General features: G+C 44.4%; 1 protein-coding gene across 2 annotated transcripts in view; it reads right to left on the bottom strand.

The window, feature by feature from the left end:
• The window catches only part of LINGO1 (leucine rich repeat and Ig domain containing 1), a 507,290-nt gene that overhangs the window by 423,835 nt on the left and 64,641 nt on the right, over positions 1-18,814 (bottom strand). For both annotated transcript variants that reach the window (XM_020975161.2, XM_020975162.2), the window contains exon 2: positions 6,657-6,793. The gene's annotated coding sequence lies outside the window, so the exon portion shown is untranslated. The remainder of the gene's footprint in view (positions 1-6,656; positions 6,794-18,814) is intronic.

Genomic DNA, 18,814 nt, shown 5'->3' with positions numbered 1-18,814 from the left:
TGATTGTTAGGAATTTTATTGATCCGTAGGGTCTTGCATTGTCTTCTAATCATTTCAGATTTCAGCGTTACATTGTTTCAACTGCATTTGTCTCCCAACCAAACTATGAGCTCCCCGAGGGCAGGGCCTGTGTTTACTCCTCTGTCTGTCTCCCTAGCCTGGTACAATCCATAAATATTTCATACGAAGATGAATAAAAGAACACAGCCTGTTATTACAGGAATTAAAATGTGGCAAGAACACTGACTTTGGAGTCAGAGACCCTGTTTCAAAGCGTGTCTCTGATACTTACTATGGGAGCTTGGGCACCTAGGTCACAACTTCCCGCCAAGCTGATTTCTGTAATCTTTGATACTTGTGAATCCTATAGTGCTATTATTATAGAGCTATTATAGCAGGTCCTCATGGACCTGCATTAATGAAGAGAAGAGAATGATTAGTTATCACGTGAGTAATTGTTCATATATAAATGAAGCCAGTAAAGTCTGCATAAAAACAGCTTGTTCCCTTAGGTAGGTTAATGCTGTTACTTATGCATTTTGTTAATAGTAGGTTAATAAATATTGGTTGAATTGATGGTGTCATGCAGAAGGTCTGGCAACATCATTCCTCTTTTCAAGAGCCCTCAGCAGCTTCCTGCCCTTCAAGGGAGAGATTGAAAACTCCTCTGTTTAGCACTTGAGACCTTTCAAGTCTGACTCCCTTTCCAAACTTATTTCAAATAATCCACTCCCACCCCTATTACACAGATTTCATTCTAGCCAACATGGCATACTTTATTCCTCAAACTCTACATTTCCCCCCCCCATTGAACATGCCTGGAATGCCCTCTCTCCTCCTCTTCTCAAACTAAAAACTTTGTGTTATTCCCTTTCATGAGTGCTGGGGGCTTAGCACCATGCCTGGCCATAGTAGATGCTTAATAAATACTTATTGCCTAAGTAACTGCACTCTCCTTCAAATTACCTGAAACTTATCTTTGTTAATGTGGTAGAACACCTCCCCTCCCCCCCATATAAGCTCCTCTAAGGCACAGACCATTTTTCATTTTTTCTTTGTATCCCCAGTGCGTAGCACATAGTAGCCACTTACTGACTGCTTGTTGGATTGGACTGCATTGCATTTTGGCCACAGTTATATAGTGGGGGTAGTGGGAGATGAGAATAATGGATCTCTGAGGTCCTTTTTAACTCTAACATTCTGTGAAAACTGCAAGCCACAGTACAAATGTAAGCTATTACTACTATATAAGAAGATGACCTTTGAGCATCAATTTCCCCAAATCTAGAAGAGGTCGAAAAGAGACCTTTATAGAGCACCGACTATGTGCTAAACATTATGATAAGCATCTTACAAATGTTATCTCATTTGATCCTCACTACAATCCTTCAAAACAGGTGTCATTATTTTACAACTCAGGAAACTGAGGCAAACAGGTTAAGTGACTCGCTTAGGGTCTCAATGTTAGAAAGTATCTGCGGCTGGATTTGAACTCAAATCTTCCTGATTCCAGACCCAGAAACTATGCACTGTACCATCTAGCTGCCTGAAAATGGAAATAAAATGAGACTAATAATGCTTGCAACTCTCTCCTTCAAATAAGAGGATTGCACAGTAAAGAGAACATTGCAATTAGAGTCAGAAGCCCTAGATCTGAATCCTGATTCTTCCACTTAGGAGTGAGGTGACCTTGGACAAGTCACTGCCTTTTTCCGGCCCTTAGTTTTCTCAATTGTAGAGTGAGGGGTTTGAATGGATGATCTAAAGTCCTTTTGGTATCTAACCTACTGGGACTCTGTAAATGCGTGTAAAATGTTTGATAAACTGCAAAGCCCAATAGAAATAGGTTGTTATGATTATTGAAAACATTCTAATTTGAGGGAAAGACAATCAAGTATTTATTAAGCACCTACCATATGCCAGGCACTGGGGCTAGGCACTTATGTTACAAAAACTGAAATTAATAGCAATAATAACCAGCATTAAGTAATAGCTAATATTTCTGTAGCACTGTATGGATTGAACAGTGTTTTACCTAGATTCTCTCATTTAATACTCATAATGACCCATGAATGAGATTATATTCCCTATGCAGATGATTCTCAGATTTATTTCTCTGGCCCAAACCTCTCTCCTGAACTGCAGTCTTACATCTCCAATTGCCTACTGCACACCTCAAACTAGATATCTCATAGAGATCTTCAAGTCAACATGTCCCAAACTGAATCAATTACCTTTGCCCCTAAACTCTCTCCTCTTCGCACTTTCCCTATTACTGTCGTGGGTACCACCCTACATCCTCCCAGGCCCCCAGCTCTCAACCTAGGAGTCATCTTGGCCTCCTCACTATCTCTCACTGCCCTCCCCCCTCCCACTATCTCTCACTTCCCCCCATCATATCCAAGCTAGTGCCAAGGTCTGCTGATTTCACCTTTACAGCATCGTCCAATGGGGGTCATCTCCTATTGTACTGATCTATATTGTACCACTGGACCCAGATGGCTCCAGAGGAAAAAGTCAGGCTGGTGACTTTGCACAGCCCTCTCTCACTTAAATCCAATTCACTTGCAAGTCATGGCAGTGCCTTCCTGATGTCACAGCCTTCTTTCAGAATGAAGGACAAACAACATCCCTGGAGCATGCCAACTTCTGTCCTCTGACACCCACACCACTCTGATGCAGGCCCTCATCACCTCACACTTGGACTATTATAATAACCTGGGGGGTAGGGGAGGAGGGGCAGAGCAGGAAGGTCTGCCTGCCTCAACTCTCTCCACACTCTGATCCATCCTCCACTCTGCTACCAAAGTAATCCTTTTTGAAAAAAAAATTTAAATACTTTATTTATTTTTAGTTTTCAACATTCACTTCCATAAGAAGTGGAATTTCCATAAGAAATGAAACTACAAAAGTTGGAGGTAAAAAGAGGTGTATTCTAGGAGCATCTTTAAGAAGATCCTGGGGGGGGTGCAGCTAGGTGGCACAGTGGATAGAATACCAGCCCTAGAGTCAGGAGGACCTGAGTTCAAATCCAGCCTTAGACACTTGACACTTACTAGCTGTGTAACCCTGAGCAAGTCACTTAATCCCGATTGCCTCACCAAAAAAAGAAGAAAAAAAAAAGAAGATCCCGGATCACCCTTGCAAATGGCTGTCTCTTGACTTCTCTCCCCTGCCATCCTGTCTGGCCACCACCTGTATCACCAAGGTTCTGGCTCCTTGCTCCTAACTTCCCTCATGGCCCTGGCCCCAACCTGGTTCAGTCCCTTCCCAGTTCTCTGGCATCTCCTCAGATGTCCCTGGCTGTCTCTCTGCCGCTCAGGCTCCCCTCCCTCTCTCCCCAAAGGAGGGAGGAGAGGATGCCACTCAGGGGCTAATGGGAAAGGGGCCAATTGATGAGCTGCACTGATTTAGAAGTTAATAAATGTTAAGAGCTGCTCTATAAATCACAGGCACACAGAGAGGAAGTGACCTGTTCAGGGGGCTGAGTGAGTTAGCAAAGGGGTTTTATTTAAAAGCAATTTATCTCTGATGCGCTGTGAGGTGCCACCCACTGGTAGTAGTGCCTCCTAGAGAAATAACCAGCCTCCCTTCCTCCTTCCTGGTCCCTTCCCACTGCCCAGACACTAAACTGTGGGATATCTAAGGACACAAAACTGGATGGGCACGTCCAAAGACACATTCCATAATTCAAGGCCCTCTGCTAAAGTCAGTTCAACCTACCATCCAGCCCAAGGATCATGGGATCTACCATCCATTCTGAGGATCATGGGATCAAGGTTTTTGAGCTACAAGGAACCTCAGAAGTCATTTAATCTAACCTCTAATTTTTACAGATGGGAAAACTGAGACCCAGAGAGAAGAAAGGATTTGGCATGTGGAAAATTAGTGATGGAACTAGTACTAGAACCCAAGATTCTGGGCTTCCAATGTAGAGTGACCTTGAGTGAGCTGGCAAACCAGCTCCTTCCCTCAAAGCCTTGGATTGCCCTTTCAAAGTTTAACCAACCCACCAATGCTGAGCTTCAATCCCACCTCCTCTGGGAAGCCTACCCTGATCTTCCCAGCTAGAAGCAGTCTCTTCCTTCAGGGAACCTTCCTAATACCTTCTGCCTCAGTTTCCTCATCTACAAAATGGGGAAGTGGTAGAGTAGACCTCTAAGGTCCCTTCCAGCAATCTACAATGATTCAGGGTCAAAAGTCTAGGATTCAAATCCCAAATTTGGAGGCAGCTAGATGGCATGGTGGATAGAGAGGCACACCTGGAGTCAGGAAAACCTGGGTTCAAATTCAGCCCTCAGACCCTACTAGCTGTGTAACTCTGAGCAAGTCGCTTAAGCTCTGGTTGCCTCAGTTTTCTCATTTCTGAAATGGGATTAATAACAGCATTTATCTCCCAAGGTTGAGGATCTATTATTTGTCAAGTACTTAGTTAGCATAGTTTCTGGGACTGTCCCAACTCTAACCTTTGATATCTTATGTCACTCTAAACAAATCATTTTACTCCTCTGAGTCTCAGTTTCCTCATTCTGTTTTTTTTTTGTAGGCAATGGGGTTAAGTGACTTCCCCAGGGTCACACAGCTACTAAGCGTTAGGTGTCTGAGGTCACATTTGAACTCAGGTCCTCCTGACTTCAGGACCAGTGCTCTATCCACTGTACCACCTAGCTGCCCGTTTCCTCATTCTGTAAAATGGAAGCACATACTCTCAAGGCCTTGCAAGTCATAAAATTGCTCTGGGAATGGAAGCTAAGATTATCTGTGTATGTACTAATCGTCATGAGAGATAGGGTTGAATGTCTTCTCTAAATAGTGTGTCACCCTCAGCACCTGTAGGTATTCAGAGGCAGTAGGAGTCCAAGCATCCGCACTGGAATCCTGGATCCAGGACTTCCTAGCTGTGAGACCTTGGGAAAGTCATTCTCATCCTCTGGGCTTCATTTTCTTCCACCTCTGTAAAATGATGGGGTGAGACTAAATAATCTCTCAGGTGATTTTTCAGCTCTGATATTCTGTGAATCTAAAATTCTGAATTTAGAAGCAGGTGGATGGCAGCACCTCCTTGGGGACCCTGGCAGCAGAGGGCAAGACTTCTCTTCATCTTCAGCCAAGTAGGCTGGTCACTTTCCCATCCCACCCACCTCCCACCAGCAGCTGAAGAAATGCCTCCAGGCATCAGTTAGGGGTTAAATTAGAAGGACCAATTATTCTGCCTGGGCTACCCAGGGGTAACTCATTAGCAAGAATATTTTAATAGAGATAACGGGACTTCAAAAAGTGAATGGAACTGCCCTGAGGTAGGAAACCCAGGAGGCTTTTATGCTCCATGCTCTGTATCTTCTTTCACAGGCAACAAAATGGAGGTGAAGCCCTCCTACCTGGAGCTACAAGGACCGATCTGAGCTGGCCGTGCCTTTGGACCGAGACACTGCTTTGTCTGCCAGTTCGTGGGCTATGCCCAAGGTCACCAAGCTAAGAAGTGGGAGAGCTGTGGTGCTCCATCTGCCCGTGTTCCCCGGGTCCCATCACATCTCTAGCCCAAGACAGGAAAGAGCTCCCAAGACTCTCACCTTGCCTGAGAGTCAGAAGACTTGGATTCAAATTCTGCAGCTGCCTCTGACTGGATGTGTGACTTTGGAAAGTCATTTTTCTTCTCTAGGATTCAATCTTCTTTCTCTAAGTTTCTCTAAGTTAAGGATAATAATACCTGAACTACTTCAGCAGACTGTTGGGTTAGTTTTCCTAAAGACCAGGAGACAAGAAGTATTTATTAAATACCTACAAAGGGCCAGGCACTGTGCTAAGCACTTTACAATTTATTTCTCATTTGATCCTCTCAACAACCTTGGGAGGTAGGTGCTTTTATTATCCCTGTTTTACTGATGAGGAAACTGAGGCAAACAGGTGAAGTGACTTGCCCAAGGTTATATAGGTAGTAAGTGGCTGAAGATAGATTTGAACTCTGGTCTTCCTAACTCCAGACCCAGGCTCTATCTACTATACATCCTATCTGCCCCAGAGGGGAGAGGACAGACAGGTCACCCCAAGCTGAGGATGAATTTTGGATTGATTGGACAAATGACTTTAGTGTCCTAAGGAGCCTTTGAGTAGATGTGGATGGTGGATCAAGACCCAGAAGGATCTTCAGAGGCCTCAGTCAAACAAGCCAACTTGTGGAAGTAATGTAGCTGGTCCATGAACTTTGACCTACAAACCCAAACCTATTGATGCTAAGCCCTTTTTAAATTTTTTTAAAATGTGATTTAATAAACATCAGCAAACATGAACATTTCAAAAAAAGCTTTATATATGAAACCATGAACTTGGGGTTTTTTTAATTGTATATTAAATTCAACACAAAAGTCACACAACTGCTCTGTTTGACTGTGTCCCCTTCTGAACTACCTTCTTGCCCATCCCTTGCTACCAGACTGCCCTCTGGACCCTGCCTAAGTCAATGAGACCCATGGATCCAGAGAAAAGTTAGGGCAGCCACCTGTCCTCCCCACCTTGCCTTGATAAGAATACAGGGGCAGCACCTTCTCATTTAAAATGCCTCAATACAGCCCCTTGCCTTAAATTTCAAGGGCAGAACATTCAGTCTGGGCACCAGCCTCTCATAACTGAATCTTCTCATAGGAAACCAGGCAACTTACCTTTGGCTGGAGGACAACCTGGAAGGTGGGCAGAAAATCCCCTTAACTTGTTCAGCCCAGGCTCCAGTTGCTGCCCTGGTCACTTTCCTTCTCGGGCCTGCTGCGATTGAGAGCTCAGGGATAGTGGGGGCAGGAGGCTGTAGTGAGAAAGATGAGAAGGGGGCTCAGGGCTGAAGCCATAAAGAGGCCTTGGGGGGGGGGCTGGAAGCTGCTCACCCTCCCCCAACCAGCCCAGCCCAGCCCAGCCCAGAAGGGAGATTACTGCTGAGAGCTGACCTGACCCTGGGACGCCTTGCACGCCTTTCGCCTTTCGGTACTGGAGGTATCACTTGACCCAAGCTTTGAAAGATTAACACCCCAAGCTTAGGCCCTAATACAGGCAAAAACTGAGTCACTCAGCCCCACCCTACCCCCACCCCAAGTGTATACACAGAACACTCACATATTTGACTCATTGGACTCAGGGCTGGAAAGGAACATAGAAGGTCCCTCAGACACCATGGAGTACAGCTGCCTCTTTTTACAGATGAGGAAACTGAGGCTCAAGGGAGTCCAATGACTTGCCCAAGGCCACTCAGGTAACTATAGCAGAGCTGGACTTTCCACTGCACACTATGAGGCTGTCACTACCTGGGCCTCCCTTGCATATGCCCTGGTCATCTTGTGCCAGTTTGTATAGCCTGTTTGTTCTTTGTCAGGAGGTCCTTCAAACGTTGACTTCAGTCTCAGTCTATAAACAAATACCCCCCCCCCAAACCTTCCCTCTCTAAGAGGGCTTTCTTTCTCTTCCACTGATTTACCCTTCAGGCAGATGCCTACTGCCTACCTAGGTCACCTTGGGTTCTTAGCCTCTCTGCCCTCACTTTCCTCATCTGTACAATGAGAGGATCTGACTAAATGATCTCAAAGGTTCCCTTCAACACCAGGTCTCTGACCCTGTGACTCTTTGAGTCTATGACCTGGGTGGGGGAGGGGGGAACAGTGGAGGACTCTCTCTATCAAAGCTGCCAAAAGTCTACTGGACCCTGGACTCTGGGCAACAGAGATAACCGGTCCTCCCTGGGCCCTTGTTCTCCTTTCTTCTCACCCTTAAACCGAGGCATCAAAAGGTGAAAGAGGCCTAAGGAAGTCATCAGAAAGGAAAAAGTCACCGTGCAAAGTTTGAGTGCTTCAAAGTTCATTTATGTCAACACACTGAACCCTGACACTGACTTTGGGAGGTAGCTATGGCCCTTCTTTTACAGACGAAGAAACTGAGGCCCAGGGCAGTTTGCCCAAGATAATCAGCTTCAAAGTGAGACAGCAAGAATTCAAACACATGCCTCGTAATCATTCCCTGAGCCTCAGCCATCCTCTGTCCCACCAGCAAAGTCCCTTTCTCTCTCCATACCCAATACCAACCTCCTGCAGGAGGGAGTATCTCATTTACCTCACTGTCAGTTACTGCAGACATTATCATTATTTTTATTATTTATCATTATTAGTATTATATCATTATTTCTATTACATTAACATTATTAATAATAACCAACGTTTTTCTAGAACTTTAAAGCATGCAAAAAGACCGCAAGTCCTAAGGAGATCTCCCTAAGGATATGTAGTGTAGATGTAACCATGACATTGCCTACAATGGCTCTTCACTATAACATACAAATTCCTTAACTTGGCATTCAAAGCCTTCCACAATCTGACTCCACTGTCTTTCCAGCTTGATTTCATACCATTCCTCATCGCTCTCTTCACATTTTGATCATGCCCTTTCCTGCCCCTAACCTTTCACTCAGACTTTTTCCTCTCCCCCCCCCATCCCTGGAAGGCCTTCCTTCTGCATTTCCACCATTTGGAATCCTTCCTTCCTTTCAAAGTCCAGCTCAGATGCTCCCAACTAGAAGGAAGGTTTCCCTTCACAAATGTCCTGAGGGCATGTTTTCTCTTTCTCTCCTTTTGTATTCTATCTTGTATAATACACACACAAATATATATACATACATATGTATATATGTGTATGTATGTATGTGTGTGTATATGTATGTATATATATATATATATATGCACACATATATGTCACATCCCTCATTAGACACAAGTCCAGAGACTACATCTTATCCCTCTTTTCCTACCACCTAGGACAGGGTCCTACACATAGTAGATCCTAAATAAATAAGTGTTTCCTTAGATTATTACCATCCAAGTACTAAGAGTGAAAGCCCCATGAGAGCAGAGGCTATTTTATTTATTGTCTTTCTATCTCCAGCACCAAGTCCAGTGTCTGGCACAAAGCGGTGCTTAATTACTGCTTGCCGATGAATGAATAATAATTATAGCAATAGCTAGCATTTATCTGGTGTTTGAAGATTAGCAATGCACCTTATATGTGTTATCTTATCTGAGCACATCTTAGCACAGTTCTGGGAGGTAGGTTAACTATCATTATTCACATTTTACAGATGAGAAAGCTGAGATGGGGAGAAGTGAAGTGACTTTCATGAGATCATATAGTCAGTAAGGGACTGAGACAGAATTTGAAATTCAGGTCTTTGTGACTTCATATTCCTAATGTCACCTAGCTGCCTCTACCTCTTTCCAACTCAAATTTGTCCCATTTGAAAAAATGACCTGTTGGGTATGAATGACTAGTAGGGGCTTAGTATGGCATTTCAGCCAAGGGAAAGTAGGGATTCTGTTTTTACAGGGGACAATGCCTGAACTCAAAGGATTACTTAAAAAAGTAATTTAACTTTAGCTCCAGAATTTGCTTCTGTTCAGAGACCTGGCTCTGCCATGATTGACTTGAGAAACTTCTTCAGACTTCAGTTTCTCCACCTGAAAAATAATCAGGATATTAGGCTACACAACTGCTAAGGTCCTATCTGACTATGACATTCATTTATTTGATCAGCAAACATTTATTAAGTACCTACTGTGTGCAAGACTCTAAACTAGGTGCTAAATACCTAAACATTGCAAATAATCTCTTCCCTCAAAGAGCTTACTTGCTACTGGGTTTCTACAACTTCTGACCTGGAAATGCCCTAAGAGAGAGAGAAGGGCTCAGAAGATGCCATTAAGGACTTAGCCTCAGATAACCTCTAATAGTCAGTCTTCATAGACAATTCTCTCTGGTGTTCCCCATGCATAAAACCTGAGCCAGGTAAGAGTACAGTCTGACACACCACCCCCGCCCCCTCCATCCCAGGGGAACATTCACAGCCCAGGAGAAACACACCCACAGACGTACATGGAAGGACACCTGGGGACACCCAATAAGTGCCATCACATTGTAGTCCTGCTGTAACAAGGCGTTAGCTGCCTCCCGTCTCTGAAAACTCTATTTTGCACAGGCAGTGTGACTGGGGCCAGTCACACAAATATCAACAGTGTAAACCTTGACTCTCTCTACTTATGTGGGTTGGCTGCGGGTGTCCTAGATGCTCAAGAGAGATTTCTGCTAATATATATAGCTGCTGCCTTTCCACCCCCACAGCTCAGCTGCCCTGCTTTGCTTGCTGTGCTAACACTAATTCTCAATTCTTCTAATGAGGGTATTTCAGACACCACAATTGGTTAGTAGGGGAGATATTTTTGGATGGGGTGGAGAACAGCAGTGTACCCTCCCATCACGTCATGTGACTAACTGCCTACTCCATGTACGGGTAGACGCTGCCCTGAAGAGGAAGCATCGAGATTGGCATTGGCAGCTGTCAAGGATTACAGGATTTCAAGCTGGAAAGGATTCTTAGAGACCACCTAGTCTGATCTTTTCTTACAAATAAGAAAAATGAGTTCGGTGAAGAAGTGACTGCCTCAAGGCACAAAGGTCTAGGATTCAAACTCAGGTCTTCTGATTTCAAATTCAGGCATTTATCCACTTTGCCATGTTGCTTCCTTGACGGGATAAGAGCACTTTCTTCACTGACTAGGCCCAACCCCAACCTTTCTCCAAATCATGTAGCCTAGAATCTAACTGCTGCAGGTTTGCATTCAATCCCACCAGTCAGCCAATCAGTCAACAGGCATTATTTATTAATTGCCTTCTGTGTGCTAGACATGGTGCTTGTCTTCCTCCCTAAATATGTATTGATTCCAGGAGGGAATATGGAAGGCATGGCCCTGGGTGGGAGAAAAGTAGGGAAGAAGATTCTACAAGGCCTGGAGCCAAGTGAGGGCTCAGTGAGGGGAGGAAGCCCAGACTGTGCCTGGCTAAGGTGCTAAGGTATCCAGCGCAGGGCTCAGGGCTCAGGGCCCAGCTCAGGCTATGGCATCTGCAGCCAACTTTCTCTCCTCTGGCTTGCCTCAGACTGACATATGCCAGTCTAGGCCTGGGGAAGTGTGACGTGTTTCATCCCATGTTCCCTCTGTATGACCTAGCACATAACCTTCAAGACCTTTCTCTGCAGAGGTAAGTTGCCCCTGAATCGGCCTCTATCTCTTCCATAAAAGCCACTCCCCCTCTTTCCTCCTCTCCCCCTTAGAAAAAAATCCTCAGAGGCCACATGTCCCTACCTGTCCCCAGGGCTCCTGGATCAGCCCAGCAGCCAGATGCGCACTTTTATTACAAGATAATTGGTTTCAACAGCTTCCCTCCACCCTACCTCCTCTCTCCCCCCCACCCCCAAAGTATCCTGAAGCTACCCGCTCTCCTCTGACATCACAATGGGTTGCCATGGAAATGGGACCACAGACAGAGCATAAGAATGATTTGGGGAAGGGGAGGAGGGAAGGGGAGGAGGAGGAAGCTGCAGGAGTTGATGAGCGGCTCCACAGGATGAGGTGGGGGGAATCTTCAGCACCAATAGCAGGAAAGGGTGTGAGATCTCAGCTAGAGAAGCCAGCCAGGGCCGAGGCTGCGGGCCAAAGCCGAGACCGCTCTGCAGCGGGAGCAGGGAGGTGGGACGGTCAACACGCCTTCCCTCCTGTTTACATGCGACTTCTATATGCATGGAATCCTCCCGAGTTCTGCAGGAGTGGAGCGTCCATGTGTTCTGTGGAATCCATGTGCAGTCTGTGGAATCTTCTGGTGTTCGACAGAATCCTCCTGAATGCTTTGGAGCCCAAGCCTCCGGGCGTCCTGGGGATCTGTATGTAGGTGGAGAGATGTTTGCTTGACAGCAGGGACCCCTGACTCTGGGGCCCATGAACTCATCATCTTTATAAAAAATCATTTTGATAACTATTTCAATATAATTGGTTTCCTTTGCCATCCTGTGTATTTGAGTGTGTGTGTTTTAAAACATGATTGAGAGAAGGGGTCTGTAGGCTTCACCAGTCTGTCACCACCAGGGTCCATGACACACATAAAAGTGTAAGAACTCTGGCTGGATGGCATGGGTGAGAGCATTACTCTGGTTATATTGGCCCTTTCACAAGAGGATAATTTCAGCAAAATGCTTGGTTGGGGTACAGTGTGGGGAGGGCACTGGCACTAGAGCCAGAGGATTCAGATTCACATCCTGTCTCTTCTGCTGCATGAGCCCATACATATCAAAACTTCCCTGGGCCTCAGTTTCTTTTTCTGTAAAATGACAGATGACCTCTGAGACCCCTTCCAGCCCTGTCTCTGAGTCTATGATCCTGTGAAATCTACCTATGTCCTAGAGAATCCATTCGCATGATAGATCATGAGCACCTAATGAGTAGGGAGTGTTTCCTTCCTTGTGTTTGTATACCCAGAGCCTGGCAGTCAGTAGGTCAATAAACATTTATTAAGGACTTACTATGTGTGCCAGGCACTATGCTAAGTGCTTTTTAAAGATATTATCTCCTTTGATCCCTTGGTGATATTATGATCCCCATTTTACAGTTGAGGAAACTAAGGCAGAGATTAAGTTACTTACCCAGGGTCACACAGTAAGATTCTAAGGTGGAATTTGAACTCAGCTCTTTCTGACTCAGCTAAATGGTGCAGTGGATACAGCAATGGGTCTGGAATCAAGAAGACTCATCTTCCTAAGTTCAAATATGGGCTTAGACACTTACTAGCTGTGTAAGTCCTTGTTTGCCTCAGTTTCCTCATCTGTAAAATGAGCTGGAGAAGGAAATGGCAAACCACTCCAGTATTTCTGCCAAGAAAACCCCAAAATGATGTCACAAAGAGTCAGACGCAACTGAAAAACACTGAACAAAAGCTTCCCAACTCCAGGCCCAGGGCTCTAACCACTATGGCACCAGCTGCTTCTAATGGGGGGAGGAGAGGCAGGGAGAAAACACACTTAGTTAAGAGCTTACCATGTATTCTAGGGGCTGTGCTAAGCACTTTACAAATACGATCTCATCGGATCCTCACAACAACCCTGAGGTAGGTACTGTTATTATACCCATTTTGCAGCTGAGGAAACAGGCAAAGGTTGGGTGACTTGCCCAAGTACACACAACCAGCAAACGTCTGAATTTGAATCAGGTCTTCCTGACTTCAAACCCAGCGCTCTGTGCACTCTGTCACCACCTAGCTGCCCTTAATGGGGCCGATATCATGCAACTATCTGGGACATTATATACATACACACATATCTACAGACACACACATACATGATAGGATATATACATATACACACATATATCCACGTATGTAATAGAAAAATAGTAGATTGATAAACAGGCAGACGGATAGATAGAGAGATGACAGTACGTATGAAGGCCATCTGAAAGGGGGGAGGCATTAGCAGCTGGGAGTACTGGGGAAAGCCTCCTACAGAAGGTGGGATTCAGCAGAGTCAAGGAGTCTAAGAGCACATAGTAGGCACTTAATAACTATGTACTGATTGCCTGTTGGTGGGTGTACGTGTATGTTCATAGACTGTCATAGTGAGAAGGCGTCTTAGAGGCCATCTGGTCTACTTCCTGTACTTGACAGGAGACAACTGAGTTCTAAAGAAAGGACCGCTTGACAGATTCTAGAACTAGAACTCTCTTGATTCCCAGTTCAGGACTCTTCAGGCTCTATGGCCTGTTGGCTCCCTGGCTGGAGTTGGTGTTTCAGCCCATAGGAATAGATTAGGGGTTAGGGAGAGAGGAGTTTGTCCCCTGTAAAGCGAGGACCATATAGAGTTTAAAGTCTTGGCCTCATTAGCGTTATGCTCTTACCACTGAGCTCACTGGTCAAAGCCTCAGACTAGGAAAGGCTCTCATTCCCTAAACCATAGTTGGAAGCAGCCCCAGGATTCAAGAAGTGCCTATACTGAGTAGTATTCCCAGCATTCCAAGGATGAGGTGGACCCTATTAAACACACTCTTCCTCCAAGAAGTGCTCCCACCATACCCTGATCATCTTGATAGAGTGGAGACTGCTATACTGTACTTAAGAGTCAAGAGATGAATTCGAATCTAACTTCTAAGTTATGTGAACTTGGACAAATCACTTCCCATCTCTCAGACTCAGTCTCCTATCTGTAAAACGGGGATCAGAGCACATGCCCTACCAACTTCACAGGAATGCTGTGGAGTTGTATAAAACATTCAGCTTTCCAGAAAAGGGGGAACCATATTTATTATTGAGCACGTGGTCTTCCGACACCGGATGCATTCCACGGCCTCTCTCGGAATCCCTGTGGTATAGTTGGCTTGTCTCCCTGATAACCATGAAGCTCCTTGAGAACAGAGTCCAGCCATGTATAAGGGCCATGCTCCCCAACAGGGACTATTCCTTCTATATCTGTTTTACATTCTGGCTCCCTTACCTTGTCACCTCAGAGTGCTATTGGGGTCTCCTTAGATCCCTTTCTGTGAACTCCTTTCCGGGGCTCAATCGATTTCCAATCCACATAGCTGCCAAAGTTTCATTCCTAAGGCACATCTCCAACAATGCTCCTCCCCAGCTCAATAAACTCCTGTGACTCCTTACTACCTCTAGGATGAAACACAGAACTCTCCATTTGGTATTTAAAGCCCTTTACAACCTGACTTCAAGACTTCAAGATTTAAGTACAAATCTTGCCTCAGAAACTTCAGTAGTTGTGTGATCCTGCACACTTAAGTCACTTATTCCTCTGTTAGCCTCAGTTTTCTCATCCATAAAGAGGGTATAATAATAGCACCTACCTCACAGGATCAAATGAGAAAACACTTTGCAAACCTTAAAGCTTTTAGATGAATGCTATCATCTTATCATTTCATTCATCCTCACCCTCATCATCACAAACTTGTACATTCTATATTACAGTCAAACTGGTCTTCTTGCTACTTCTCATACACAGCATCCCTTCCCTCATTTCCATGCTTTTCCTACCTAGACTGTCCCCCATGCCTGGAATGTGCTCCCCTCTCACCCCAGTCTCCCTATCCTCCTTCCAAGCACTGCCTTTTATATGAAAAATTTCCTGATTTCCCCAGTTGCGAGTAGCTATTCCTATAAGTTGCCTTGTATTTATTTGCTATATATTTATATGTGGATGTGTTGTTTCCCGCAAATAGAATGCAAGCTCAGTGGGGGCAGAGAGTGTTTCTTGCTTCTTTTTATTGTCTTTGTATACCCAGGGGCCCACAATGGCATGGTTGTCTGAGTACTTTGCAAACCCTACAATGCTATACAAATGCTAGCTTGTATTATTATTCTTGCGGTTGGTTGACTGATAAAATGTTCAATTCAACAAACTTCCATGAAGTCCTCACTATGTGAGCATTTACCCAAGTCTTCTGATTGCAGTTCCGATGCTCTTTCCATTCCACCAAACTGCTTCCTGTAGGGGCCCCTTGGTCTGAGCTCTATCAAATCCCAGCTCCTTGGAGCTTTAATGAAACAAAGCTCTTCAGAGCCGTGTCTCTCCACTAGCAAATCTGCACCCCACAGGCAGTGAAGGGAAGGGCCTTTTCTTCACAAGCCCCCTACAATTTCCATGAGTTAACCAGCCTGGAAAGATGTACAGATCCCAGTAGAGAGGAGTCTAAAGGGGAAGGGCTAGGGGAAGGGAACAAAAGGAGATGAGAACTTGCTTGTGGTCTGTGGGTTATCCTCCCAGGTTATCCCTAGCCTTCTTAAGAAGACAACTGAAGCTAAGTCCCCCAGGAGAGTTAATTCAAAGAGCATTAGCCAGGACATTTAGGAGTGAGGTATAGAGTGAGAGACCTGCAGTCAGAAAGACCCAAATTCCTATCTGCTTTGTGGCATTTATTAGACTTGTGACCCTGGGCAGATCACATCAGCTCTGAACCTCAGTTTGCTCATCTGTAAAATAGGAATCATAATTCTTGTAAAATTGGTATCACAATACCGTAATATCTATTCTCATGAGTTTTGTGAGGCTTCAATGATGTAATTTATGTAAATTGATTTTTAACCTTCAAAACATTATTTTTTTTCTTTAAACAGACCTGTGCTTTCACTGGAACAGGAAATCTGCAATGAGGAAATTCCCTCTACCAAAGCATCTGCTCTGAAACTTACAGTTTTAAAGAGTTGCCTGGTACCCAGAGGTATATATGCCAGCTATTATTTTCATAGGCAAACCATAGCATTACTGAGCCTCAGTTTCCTCATGTGTAAAATGGAATCAGTCTACTATATAGGTCTACTATATACCTAAAGGGAGTTGTATTGAGGAAGACATTTTGCAGTCCTTTCTAGGGTAATAGGAATGTGAGTTATTATTATTCTCCAGAGAGGTAACAGAAGAAGATATAGTTCTTGCCCTCAGTCAGCTCATAGTGTGACCGAGGAACCAACATAGAGTCCATAAATATAGTCATAGATTCAGATCTGGAGGGGCTGTAACAATCACCTAGTGCCCTCCCTCATTTTACAAATGAGGGCACTGAGGACCTGAAAGCTCAGGGTGCACAAGTACAGCTGGGATTTGAATCCAGGTCCTTTGAATCCAAATCCATTCTGCTTTCCACTATCCCCTGCTGCCTCCCACATGGGGCAGTAACATAATAATCATCGCTAACATTTATTTGGTGCTTTAAGGTTTACAAATCTTATCTCATTTAATCCTCGCAACCATACTGGGAGTTAGGTGCTTTTTATTACTCCCTTTTTACAGAAATGGAATTCAAGCTTGAGAAAGATGAAATGACTTGCCCAAGGTTACTTAGCCAATAAGTTCCCAAAGCAGGATTTGAACTCAGGTCTTCCTTACTTAACTGGACCACTCAGCACAAGGGAGAATAATACACGTTGATAAGAGTTCTGATCCTAGACTGAGTACAATCAAATGCAAAGCATTTGGTTAAATTCTCTGGCCAGAAAACACTCTGAGGCTTGAGACATATTGACAAAGTCCAGGATTGTTGGCCTGGGCAGCCTGGGCATATGGCATACTCTCCAGATAAAGAGAAAGTTGGGGAAATATTGGACAAAACAGAGGAAAATTCAGCCTGATTTCATGCCAAAAAACCTGCTGCACATAATCAGTATTTTTTAACCACCAATAATTTCATGTTTATTATTTTGAAAAGGAAAATATTCCTAGCTGTGACATTTTCTCATGAAACACAGGATACCCCCTCCTGACTTTCTCAAGAACTTTGCCACCTAGCTTCAAACCTTTCCTCTCCACTCTTTATCTCTGTGTGTGTGTGTGTGTGTGTGTGTGTGTGTGTGTGTGTGCGTAATGATGCCTTGCATGCTGAGTCAGAGGGTGTAAATTTGAATTTCATCATTCCTATCCATGGGACCCTGCCTAGGCAACTCATTTCCCCTTACTAGACCTCCTCTGAGAGGGTCAGACTAGATCAAAGACTGAAAACACAGAGAGACATCAGGGATCACCTCACTCAGTCTCTCGTCACCTTTTGGCAAGCATATCGTAATATTGTTGTTCAGTCATTTTTCAGTCATGTCCAGCTCTTCATGACCCAATTTGGGGTTTTTGTGGCAAAGATACTGGAGCGGTTTGTCATTTTCTTCTCCAGCTCATTTTACACATGAGGAAACTGAAACAAGGTTAAGTGATTTGCCTGAGGTCTACAGCTAGTAAATATCTGAGGCTGGATTTGAACTCAGGAAGATGAGTTGTCTAGACTCCAGACCTACTACTCTATGCACTATGGTACCACCTACTACTATTACTATTGTAGCCTCCTAACAAATGGCTCTCCTTGCCTCTAATCCCTTTTCTCCCCAAGTTATTCCTCAGACAACTGCCAAAATAACCTCTTTGAAAAACTTTAGTGCAACCACATCATTCCTCTATTCAAAATCCATCAATGGCTCCCCAGTACCTACAGAATAAATGCTAGTTATCTTCAAGGGCTATCTCAAGCACCATTGCTTACATGAAACCTTTCCTGATGCCTTCCCCTCAAAAATTACCCTGTTTTTATTTTCTACATAATTTGTATATATTTATACATAACCATGTCTTCTCCAATAGAATGTAAGTTCCTTGAGGGCAGGGGCTGTTCTATTTTTGTCTTTGTATTCTCAGCACCTAACCTCACACAGAATAAACCCTTATTAATAATGCTTATTGATTGATAGATTGGAATGGCCTTGGGATTCAAGGCCCTTTACAATCTGGCTCCTCCCTCCCTTTTTTAAAAGTAGATATAAGTACACAAAGGTTGAAGAAGGTGGGGAAAAAAGTACGGGGTCTGGAGAATGGGAGGCCCTGAGTGGACTGGGCACATACTCCAGTTTCTACCCAAACTAGACCACTGAGCTTCTCCTCTATGCTAACCCCTCCCATCTCAGACTACCTTCTTCAGTCTTTGTGAGTTAATGTATATGTATGCCATCTTTCATTCCTGGGATGCACTCCTCCCTTATTCCAGCCTCTGGACATCCTTTTATTTTACATTTAGCTCAGATGCTTCACTCATGAAGCTTTTTCTCTGAGTCCCACTTCCTCCTCACCCCCAAATGAAAGTGTTTCTCTTCCCTCCCCTTTCTCTCCCCTCTCTCTTTCCCTCCTTCCTTCCTCTTTCCTCTCTTTCTCTCTCTCTTCTCTTCTCTCTCTCTCTCTCTCTCTCTCTCTCTCTCTCTCTCCCTTCTTTCTTTCTTTCCTTTCTCTCTCTCTTCTCTTCTCTCTCTCTCTCTCTCTCTCTTCTCTCTCTCTCTCTCTCTCTCTCTCTCTCTCTCTCTCCTCTTTCTTTCTCTCTTTTCCCACTCCATCTCTCTCCCCTTTCAAATTTCCCAAGAGGCCTCATTTGTATCTCTCCTTTACCTTATCACATTCTACTTTCTATCATCATTTGTGTACATGTTTTATCCCATTTAGCAAACT

The sequence above is a fragment of the Phascolarctos cinereus genome, unplaced genomic scaffold, assembly GCF_003287225.1.
Source record: "Phascolarctos cinereus isolate Bilbo 61053 unplaced genomic scaffold, phaCin_HiC Scaffold_3;HRSCAF=262, whole genome shotgun sequence".
Lineage (NCBI taxonomy): Eukaryota > Metazoa > Chordata > Mammalia > Diprotodontia > Phascolarctidae > Phascolarctos > Phascolarctos cinereus.
Note: the sequence above shows the minus strand (reverse complement) of the source record. Positions and strands in the feature narration are given on the sequence as shown.